Raw genomic sequence first — 10,621 nt, 5'->3', positions numbered from 1 at the left:
CCTTAAAAGGGAGAGACTATGAGATTTAAATTAGCCATGCCTTAGCAAGTGGGAGTCAGAGAGGTACCATGAGATTTAGCTTAGCCATGACCAGTAGTTTGGGGGTCCAAGGAATCATTGCATTGAATAACCACACCCAGCTCTGGGAAGTTAGAGGATAGGGTAGCTCTCATTAGTGTTTGGGAGTCAGAGGGAACAGAGAGAGAGAGACAGACAGACACACACACACACAGAGGCACTGATTTTTATTAGCCAAACTTAGCAAGTTGTTCTCAGAAGAAGAGAGGAAGGGACCATGACACTTAGGGTAGCCAGGCCCACCATGTGGCATTCAGAGGGAGCCATAACATGGAGGTACCAGGAGATTTAGAGTAATCATGCCCAGCACGTGGGGGTCAGAGTAACAATGATTTCAAGTAACTATGCCCAGCCCTTGATAGTCAGGGGATGAGCAAGAGGTAGCATGAGATTTATGGTAGCTGTGCCTAGCACTTGGGAGATGGAGGAAACCTTAAAAGGGGGGTACTATGTGGCTTAAGGTAGCTATGCCAAGCAGGTGGAATTCAGAGGGAGCCATAAGAGGAACACAGCAGGAGATTTGGGGTAGCTTAGTACAGCAGGTCCAAGAAAGCATAATTTCAGATAGGCATGCTGAGTGCTTGGGAGACAGGATGTAAGCAGGAGAACCCATGAAACTTAGGGTAGCCACATCTATTTAGGAATCAGAGCGAATCTTAAATGGGAGGTACCATGAGGCTTTAGTTAACCATGCCCAGCATGTAGCAGCCAGAGAGAGCCATATGAGGAAGGTAGTATGAGATTTAGAGCAGCTTTGCCCATCAGGTAGGGGTCTGGGAAAGCATGATTTCAGGTCGCCATGCCCCACACTTGAGAGTCAGAAGATGAATTGTAGATGCCATGAGATTTAGGGTAGGCATGCCCAGCACTTGGGTGTCAGAGAGGGGTTTAAGGGGAAGGTACTATGAGACTTAAGATAGCCATGCCCAGAATGTAGCATTCAGAGGGCACCATAAGGGGAACACATCAGGAGATTCAGGGTAGCCTTGCCCAGTAGGTAAGTATCTAAGGAAGTATAATTTCAGGTAGCCAGTCCCAGGGCTTGGGAGTCAGAGGGTAAGCAGGAGATACCATGAAACTTAGGGTACTCTTGCATTGTACTTAGTAGTCAGAGGAACTCTTAGAAGGGACATACTATGAGGATTAAGTTAGCATGACTAGAACCTGGGATTCACAGGGAGCCTTAAATGGAGGTACCATGAAGTGTAGTGTAACCATGCCCAGTATGTGGAAGACAGAGGGAGCCATAAGCAGGGATATAAAGGAAAGACTTGATGTAGTATTTCCCAGGCATTTGGAGTCAGAGCCATATGAGGGAGGTAGTATTTACATCTTCAATGTTCAGCAGTTAGGGGTAGGAGGAATCAGGATCTTGGGTCACAGAGCCCAGCACTCGGGAGTCCCAAGGGTAAACTGGAGATGCCATAAGACTTAGAGTAGTCATACCTAGCACTCGGTAGTCAGAAGAAATGTTAAAAAGGAAATACTAGGAAGCTTAAGATATCCACACCCAGCGTGTGGCCTTCAGAGGGAGATATAAGCAGATAGGACCATGACATTTAAAGTAGCCAAATCCAGGGAGTTGGAGGGAGCCATAAGAGGGAGGTACCAGGAGGTTTAGAGTAGCCTTGCCAAGACCTTTGGAGTCATGGAATAAGCAGGAGATACCGTGAGATGTAGGGTAGATATGTCTAACACCCTGGAGTCACAGGAGACCTTAAGAGGGAGGTGCCAAGAGGTTTAAAATAGCCATGCCCAGAATGTGGTTGTCTGAGGGAGATGTAAGACAGGTGCCAGGAAGTTTAAGGTAGCCTCTCATAGCAGGTAGAGGTACAAGGAAGGGTAATCTCAGGTAGCCATGCTCAGTGCTTAGGATTCAGAGAGAACCTTAAGAAGGAGGGACTGTGAGAGTATAAGCCATGATGAGCAAGTGGGAGTCAGAGAGGTGTACCTTGAGATTTAGTATAGCCATGTGCAGGAGGTGGGGATCTAAGGAAGTATAATTTTGAGGAGGTCAGAGGGAACTATAAGGGGAGGTACTATGAGGCTTAAGATAGCTATGACCAGCTGGAAACATAAGGAGCCATAAGTGGGAGGTACTATGAGATCTATGTTAGCCTTGTGCAGCACTTGGGATATGGAGAGAGCCATAAGAGATAGGTTCCAGAACGTTTAGAATAGACATATCCAGCAAGTAGGGGTTCAAGAAAGTCTAATGGCGTGGCCAAGCCCTGCCCTCATGAGCCAGAGTATAAGTTGGAGATACTATGATGTTTAGTATCCCATCCCTAACACTTGGGAGTCAGAGAGAGTCTTAAGAGGGAGAGATTGTAAGACTTAAATTAGCAAAGTCTAGCAAGTGGGTGTCAGAGGGAGGTATCAGGAGATTTACCCCACAGATAGAGGTCAGAGGAATGATAATTTTGAGTAGACAAACCCTGCCCTTGGGAGTCTTAGACTAAGCAGGAGACACCTTGAGCCTTAGCATAGCCATCACTAGCACCTGGGAGTCAGAGGGAACCTTAAGGGGGTGGGGAAACAGACAGAGAGACATACTATGAGACTTAATTTAGCCAAGCCTAGCAAGTGGGAGTCAGAGGGAGGAACCATGAGATATGCATAACGATGACCAGTTGGTGGGGGTACAAAGAATGAAATTTTCCAGTAGCCACTGCCAGCCCTTGGGAGTCAGGAGATACCATGAGATTTAGGGTAGCCATGCCTAGCACTTGGAAGACAGAGGGAATTTCAAGATGAAAGTACTGTGAGGGTTAAGATACTCATGGCAGCAAGTGGGGTTCAAAGGGAGCTATAAAAGGGAGGTAATGTGAGGTTTAGGGCAGCAATGCTAATCAGGTAGGAGGAGTCTGAGGAAGCTTAATTTCAGTTCACTACATTCAGCATTTGGGAGTCAGAGAATAAAGTGTAAAAGCCGTAAATAAATAGTAGTCATGGGTAGCACTTAGGAGTCAGAGAACCATGAGGAGGAGGCACTCTGAGTCTTAAGATGGCCACAACCAACATGTGTCATTCAGAGGGAGACAGAAGAGGAAAGGACTGTGGCATTTAGGGATAACCAGCTCCAGCATGTGGGAGTTGGAGGAAGGCATAAGAGGGAGGTACCAGGAGCTTTAGGGTAGCCTTGCACAGCAAGTAGAGGTCAGAAAATGATAACTTCAAGTAGCCACACCCAGTCCTTGGTAGTCAGAGGATAAGCAGGAGATACTATGAGCCTTAGATTAGCCATCCCTGGCACTTGGGAGTCAGAGGAAACCTTAAGAGGGAAAGATGATGAGACTTAATTTAATGAAGCCCACCAAGTCAGAGTCAAAGGGAGGTACCATGAGATTTAGCATAGCCATGCCCACCAGGTAAGGATCCAAGGAAGCATATCTTTGAGTAGCTATGTCCAGCCCTTGGAATTCAGAGGATAAGCAGGTGGTACCATGAGATTTAGGGTAGCAGTCATTAGTGCTTGAGAGTCAGAGGGAACCATAAGAAAGACTGTAACATAAATTAGACAAGCTGAGCAACAGGGAATCAGAAAGATATAAGAGGAAGGGACCATGACATTGAGGGTAGCTGAAGAGGGAGGTACAATGAGGCTTAAAGATATCCAAGACCAGAATGTGGGATAAGGAGATAACCATGAGGATTAGGTACCAGGAGGTTTAGAATAGACAAACCTAGCAGGTAGGGTTTCAAGGAAGCATTATGGAGTAGCCAAGCCCAGTTCTTGTGAGTCAGAGTATAAGTTGGAGATATCATGAGATACAGTATATTCATGCCTAGTACTTGGGAGTCAGAGATAGTTTTCAGAGGAAAAGACTGTGAGACTTAAAGTAGCCAAGTCCAGCAAGTGAGAGAAGTAGGGACTATGAGATTTACCATAACACTGCCGAGCAGATGGGGTGGAAAGGAATGATACTTTCAAGTAGCCACCCCAGCCCTTGGGAGTCAGAACATGCAGGAGATATTATGATATTTATGGTAGCCATGCTTTCCCTTACTTTGGAGTCAGAGAAAACCTTAATAAGGAGGTACTATGAGGTTTAAGCTAGTTATACCAGGTTTGTGGGATGCAGAGGGAGCCATAAGGGGGAAGTACCAGGAAGTTGGTGGTAACCACACCCAGTATGTGGCAGTCAGAAGGAGCCATAAGCAGGGATATAAAGAAAGGCTTAGTGTAGCCATGCCCAGCCCTTTTGAGTCAGAAAGTGCCATAGGATGAAGGCGGCATTAGATTTAGGGGTTCAATTCCAGCAGGTAGGGGTCTGAGGAAGCATAATCTCACTTCGCTGAGCATAACACTTTGGAGACTTAGGATATAATACAGATGCCATGAGACTTAGGGTAGCCATACCCAGCATTTAGGAGTCAGAGGGAGACTTAAGGAGATACTATGAAGGTTAAGATGGCCACACCCAGCATTTGGCATTAAGTGGGAGATATAAGAGGAAGGGACTATGACATTTAGGGTAGCCAGTTCCAATATGTAGTAATCAGATGGAGCCGTAAGAGGGAGGTAACAGGAGGTTTCAAGTACCCATGCCCAACACATGGGGGTCAGAGTAATAAGTTGGAGTAGCTATTGCCAAGCCTTTGGGGGGGGGGGTCATGGGACAAGCAGGAGCAAGCATGAGATTTGGGATACCCATGCCTACCACTTAGGAGTCACAGAAAACCTTAGGAGGTACTGTGAAGCTTAACGTAGCCACTCCCATCATATGGGTGTCTGAGGTCTGAGGGAGCCCTAAAAGGGAAATACCAGGAGGTTTAGGGTAGCCACCCAAAGCTACATAAAGCTGTCCAAGGAAGCATAATTGGGCTTAGCCATTCTCATGCCTTGGGAGTGAGAAGGTAAGTAGTAGATTCATGAGACGTAGCATAGCCATGCCTAGCACTTGAGATTCAGAAGGATCTGTAAGAAGGAGGGACTATGAAACTTAAATCCCCCAAGCTGAGCAAGTAGAAGTCAGAGTGATGTACCATGAGATTTAACCTAGCCAGGCCTGGGAGGTAGAGGTGGGAGGGAGTATAATTTTGGGTATCCAGAAATTATGCACAGTCCTTGGTAGTCAGGACTTGGCATAAGCAGGGGATACCATGGGAGTTAGAGTAGCCATATCTAGAACTTTGGAGTCAGAGGAACCTTAAGCAGGAAGTACTATGAGGCTTAAGATAGGCATGCCCACTGAGAATCAGAAGGAGACATAAGGAGGAGGTACCATGAGGTTTAGGGTTACCATTTGCAGATTTTGGGATTTGGACAGAGACATAAAAGATAGGTTCCAGAAGATTGAGAGTAGACAAGCCCAGCAGGTAGGTGTTAAAGGAATCCTAGTGGAGTAGCCATGCTCAGTCCTTGGGAGTCAGAGTAGAAGTTGAAGATACTAGGAGATACATCATATCCATGACTTGGGAGTCAGAAGGAGTCTTAAAAGGAAGAGACTATTAAGACTTAAATTACCCAAACCCATCAAGTGGGCTTCAGAGTGAGGTACAATAAGATTTAGCATAGCCATGTCCAGCAGGTAGGGGTCCAAAGAAGCATTACTTTGAATATCCAGGCCCAGCTCATGGGAGTCAAAGGATAAACAGGAGGTACTATGAGACTTAGGATTGCTCTCCCTAGTGCTTGGGAGTCAGAGGGAGCCATAAGAGGGAGAACCTGACTTATTTTAGCCAAGCTGAACAAGCGGGTTTCAGAAGGAGATATAAGAGGAAGGGACCATGACATTTAGAATACCCAGGCACAGCATGTGGCAGTCCGAAGGAGCCATAAGAAAGAGGTACCAGGAGGTATAGTTTAGCCATGCCCAACAGGTAGGGGTCAGAATAATGATAATTTTGAGTAGCCATTGCCAGCCCTTGGGGGTCAAAGGAAACCTTAAGAAGGAAAGACAGTGAGACTTAAATTAGTGAAAACAAGCAAGTGGGTACCAAAATGAGGTGCAATCAGATTTAGCATAACCATGCCCAGCAGGTGGGGGTTTAAGGAATGATAATTTTGAGTGGCCCAGCTCAGCCCTTGGGAGTCATGGGTAAAGCAGAAGATACCATGAGCCTTAGATTAGCCATCCTTGGCACTTGGGAACCTTATGAGAGAGAGACTATGAGACTTAAGTTAGCTAAGCCCAGCAAGTCAGAGTCAGAGGGAGGAACCATGAGATTTCCCAAAGCCATACCCAACAGGTAGGTGTCTAAGGAAGCATAACTTTGAGTAGCCATGCCTAGCCCTTGGAAATCAGGATAAACCTGAGATAGGTACCATGTGACTTAGGGTAGCAGTCCTTAGTGTGTGGGAGACAGAACCATAAGATGGGGAGCCTGTGACTTAAATTAGCCAAGGGATTCAAGGAAGTATTTCCATGCCCATCCCATGGGAGTCAGAGACAGCCAGAAGAAGGAAGGAGCATGAAGTTTAGGGCAGCAATGCCTAGCAGGTAGGGTTCTGAGAAAGTATAATTTTGGATGGGCATGCCCAGCACTTGGGAGTCAGAGGATAAACTGGAGATACCATGAGAATTACTGTAGCTGTAGCTAGCATGTGAGCATCAGAGGGAGCCTTTAGATGGAGGTGCTATAAGGCTCAAGATAGCCAGGCCTTGTGCATGGCATTCTGAGGGAGATAAAAGTGGAAGGAACCATGACCTTTAGAGTAGCCAGTTCCAGCATATGGGAGTCAGAGGGAGCCATAAGCAGAAGGTACCAGCAGGTTTAGAGTAGCCATGCACAGCAGATGAGGGTCAGATAAGTGATCATTTCAAGTAGGCACTGCCAGTCTTGGGAGTCAGAGGATAAGCAAGAGAAATCATGAGGCTAAGAGTAGTCATCCTTAGTACTTGGGAGTCAAGGGAACCAGGAGGGGGAGAGATATGAGACTGAATTTAGCCAAACCTAGCAAGTGGGAGTCAGAGGGAGGTACCATGAGATTTAGCATAACCATGACCAGCAGTTCTGGGGTCCAAAGAGTGATAATATCAAGTAGCTAAGCCCAGTCCTTCGGAGTCAGGGAATAAGCAGGAGATACATGATATTTATAATAGCCATGCCTAGCATTTGGAAGAAAGAGGAAACTTTAAGGTTGAGGTAATGAGTCTTAAGATAACCTTGCTAGTAAGTGGGAATATTATGTGATTTAGCATAGCCATGCCCAACAGGTAGGGGTCCAAGGAGGATAACTTTGAGTAAACATGCCTAGCACTTGGGAAACAGAATAAACAAGAGGTACCATGAAACTTAGGGTAGCAGTCCTTAGTATGTGGGTAACAGAGGGAACCATGAGATGGGGAGACTGTGACTTTATTAGCAAAGCAGAGCAAGAGGTAATCAGGAGGTATAAAGGAAGGGACCATGACTTTGAGGGTAACTAGGTCTAGCATATGGCAGTAAGAGGGAGGTGTAATGAGGCCTAAGATAGCCACGCCCACAACCGCATTAGGAGACAACATTGAGTGGGAGGTACCAGGCGGTTTAGAATAAACACACCCAGCATGTAGGGGTCCATGGAGTCATAATGGAATAGCCACGCCCTTGTCAATATAGATTTGAGATACCATGAGATTTACTCTACCCATGCCTAGCACTTGGAAATCAGAGGAGTCTACAGAGGGAGAGACTATGAAACTCAAAGTAGCCTAGACTAGTAAGTGGGAATCAAGAGGGAGATACCATGACATTTATCTTAGCCATGCTCAGCATTTAGGTATCCTATTTAGCATATCATCAAGTAGCCAAGCCCATCACATGGGAGTCAGAGAGAGCAATAAGAGGGAGGTATCATGAGGTTTAGGGCAGCAATGCCTATCAGGTAGAGTTCTGAGGAATCATAATTTCACATGACTGTGCCTTGCATTTGGGATTAATGCATTTGAGCATGAGTTTTATGTGCTCAATCTCCATAAAATGGAGATGACATAAGAATAATTGTATCCATACCTAGCTCTTGGAAGTCAGAAGAAACGTTTAGGGGGAGGTACTATGAGAGTTAAGGTAGCCACACCAAGTTCATGGCATTCTGAGGGAGATATAAAAGGAAGGAACCATGACATTTAGGGTAGCTATGTTCAGCATGTAGATTCAGAGGGAGCTATAAGAGGGAGGTACCAGGAGGTTTAGAGTAGCCATGTCCAGCAGGTAGTGGTTTGAGGAATGACAATTTTGAATGGACCTCACAGCCCTTCAGGTAGCCATCCGTGTTCAGGGGATACCATGAGACTTATGGTAGCCATCAATAACACTTGGGAGTCAGTGGGAACAAGAAGAGGGAGAAACTATGAGTCTTAATTTAGCCAAGCTTAGCAAGTGAGAGTCAGAGGGAGGTACCAAGAAATTTAGCATAGACATGCCCAGCAGGTAGGGGTCAGAGGAACGATAATTTCAAGTAGCCATGCCTTCCCTTACTTTGGAGTCGGAGGAAACCTTAATAGGGAGGTACTATGAGGTTTAAGATAGCCATGCTAGGCTTGTGGGATGCAGAGGGAGCCATAATGTTGAAGTACCAGGAGGTTGGTGGTAACCACACCCAGTATGTGGCAGTCAGAAGGAGCCATAAGCAGGGATATAAGGAAAGGCTTAGTGTAGCCATGCCCAGCCCTTTTGAGTCAGAGAATGCCATAAGATGGAGGTAGCTTTAGTTTTTTGTGCTCAATTCCCAGAAGGTAAGGGTCTGAGGAAGCATAATTTCAGGTCACTGAGCACAACACTTGGGAGTCTGAGGGTAAGACTTAGGGCAGCCATGCCTAGCACTTGGGAGTCATAAGGAATCTTCAGAAGGAGATACTATAAAGCTTAAGATGGACATGCCCAGCATGTGGCATTTAGTGAGAGATACAAGAGGAAGGTACCATGACCTTTAGGGTAGCCAGTCCCAGCATGTTGCAGTCAGAGAGTACCATAAGATGGAGATACCAGAGATTTAGAATCGCCATGGCCAGTAGGTGTGGGTCAGACTAATGATAATTTAGACTAGCCATCTCCAACCCTTGAGAGTTTAAGCAGGAGATAACATGAGTTTTAGAGTAGCCATGCCTTACACTTGGAAATCAGAGGGAACTCTGAGTGCTTTGTGTCCCATGCCCATAATGTGGGAGTCACAGGGAGCCATAAGAGGGGGGTACTGTGAGATTTAGGGTAACCATGGTCAGTTTGTGGAAGTTGGTGGGTGGCATAAGGGTGGGGGATGAGGAGAGGCTTAGGATAGCCAAGCTCAGCCCTTGGATGTCAGGGGGAGCCACAATAGGGAGGTAGTATAAGGTTTTGTGCAGCCGTTTCCAGCAGGTAGGTGTTGGATGAAGCATAATTTCAGGTAGCCATGCTCAGCACTTGGGAGTCATAGGATAAACTGTAGATATCATGAGACTTAGGGTAGTCCTGCACAGCACTTGGGAGTCAGATGGAGCCATAAGAGGGATGTACTGTGAGGCTTAGAGTAGCCAGGCCCTCCACTTGGAATTCAGGGGGAATCTTAAATGAGAGTCACTATGCAGCTTAGGGTAGCCATGCCCAGCACGTAGGAGTCAGATGGAGCTGTAAGTATGAGATACTTTGAGGTTTGGAGTAGCTAATGTCAGTGCTTATGAATCAGTGGGAAACTTAAAATACTGTGATGCTTAGAGTAGCCAAGCCAAGTACTTGGGAGTCAGAGAGAGCTATATGAGGGAGGTACCTGGAGGGTTAAGGTAGTCCTCTAGTAAGTGGAGGTTAGAAGGAACCATATCCTGAGGCTTTTATGTTCTCTCAAACTACTTTTAAAATGAGAAAGGGAGGGAGAAACAGGTTGTACAGCTGGGTAATAGTGTTTCCTTAGCAGTCCTGAAGCCCTAGGTTGAATTCTCAGGGTGGTAAAAGCATAGATTATTAAATATAATTAAAAAAATCAAAGAGTTAAAGCTTCTCTCCAAAACTGTCATGTACTGTTAGAAATAAGAGGATACTGGGGAAATTGACCAGGAGGAGGGGAAAGGAAGTGAGGAAATAATAGCAGTGGGAGAGAGAAGTGGAGGGGAATATGATTAATGTACAAGGTTCCATGTGTGGAATTTGATAACAGTTCTCATAACTTACTAAAATGAATGCAGACAATGAAAAAGTGTCAGTTTAAAATGTCTGAGTGGGATGCTAATGTCCTGGTTGAATGCAAACTGTAACCTAGTGCATAGCATGGATATTTAAAGTACTTGTGAAGGAGGAGCTGGCAATGGGAGAACCCTGTCTGCTCCTCTGAGAGTGCACTCTGAGAAGGGACAGCCTAGGCCCAACACAGGCCTACTTTACCCTTGATATCTAGTTCCTAATTTCAGTGAAAATATATGAATCTAGGGGATCACTTCTAGAAATAATGGGGCTACTTAAAGCCCAGGCCATATAGTATGTCTGGGACATGTAGGCCTGACTAGCGAGTCATTGTTCCCAGGGCATCTTCAGCCCAAGAGTACAAAGATTAGTGTTGGGATTTTCAGCATTCCCACTACCCCCATGTTTGTGTTGTGGAAGAAATCTGCTTTGTCTGAGAGCATATATATTTGTGTGTGTGTGTGTG

This window comes from Grammomys surdaster, unplaced genomic scaffold (assembly GCF_004785775.1).
Source record: "Grammomys surdaster isolate TR1022 unplaced genomic scaffold, NIH_TR_1.0 148, whole genome shotgun sequence".
Lineage (NCBI taxonomy): Eukaryota > Metazoa > Chordata > Mammalia > Rodentia > Muridae > Grammomys > Grammomys surdaster.
The sequence above is the reverse complement of the archived record's forward strand: the minus strand, read 5'-3'. Positions refer to the sequence as shown.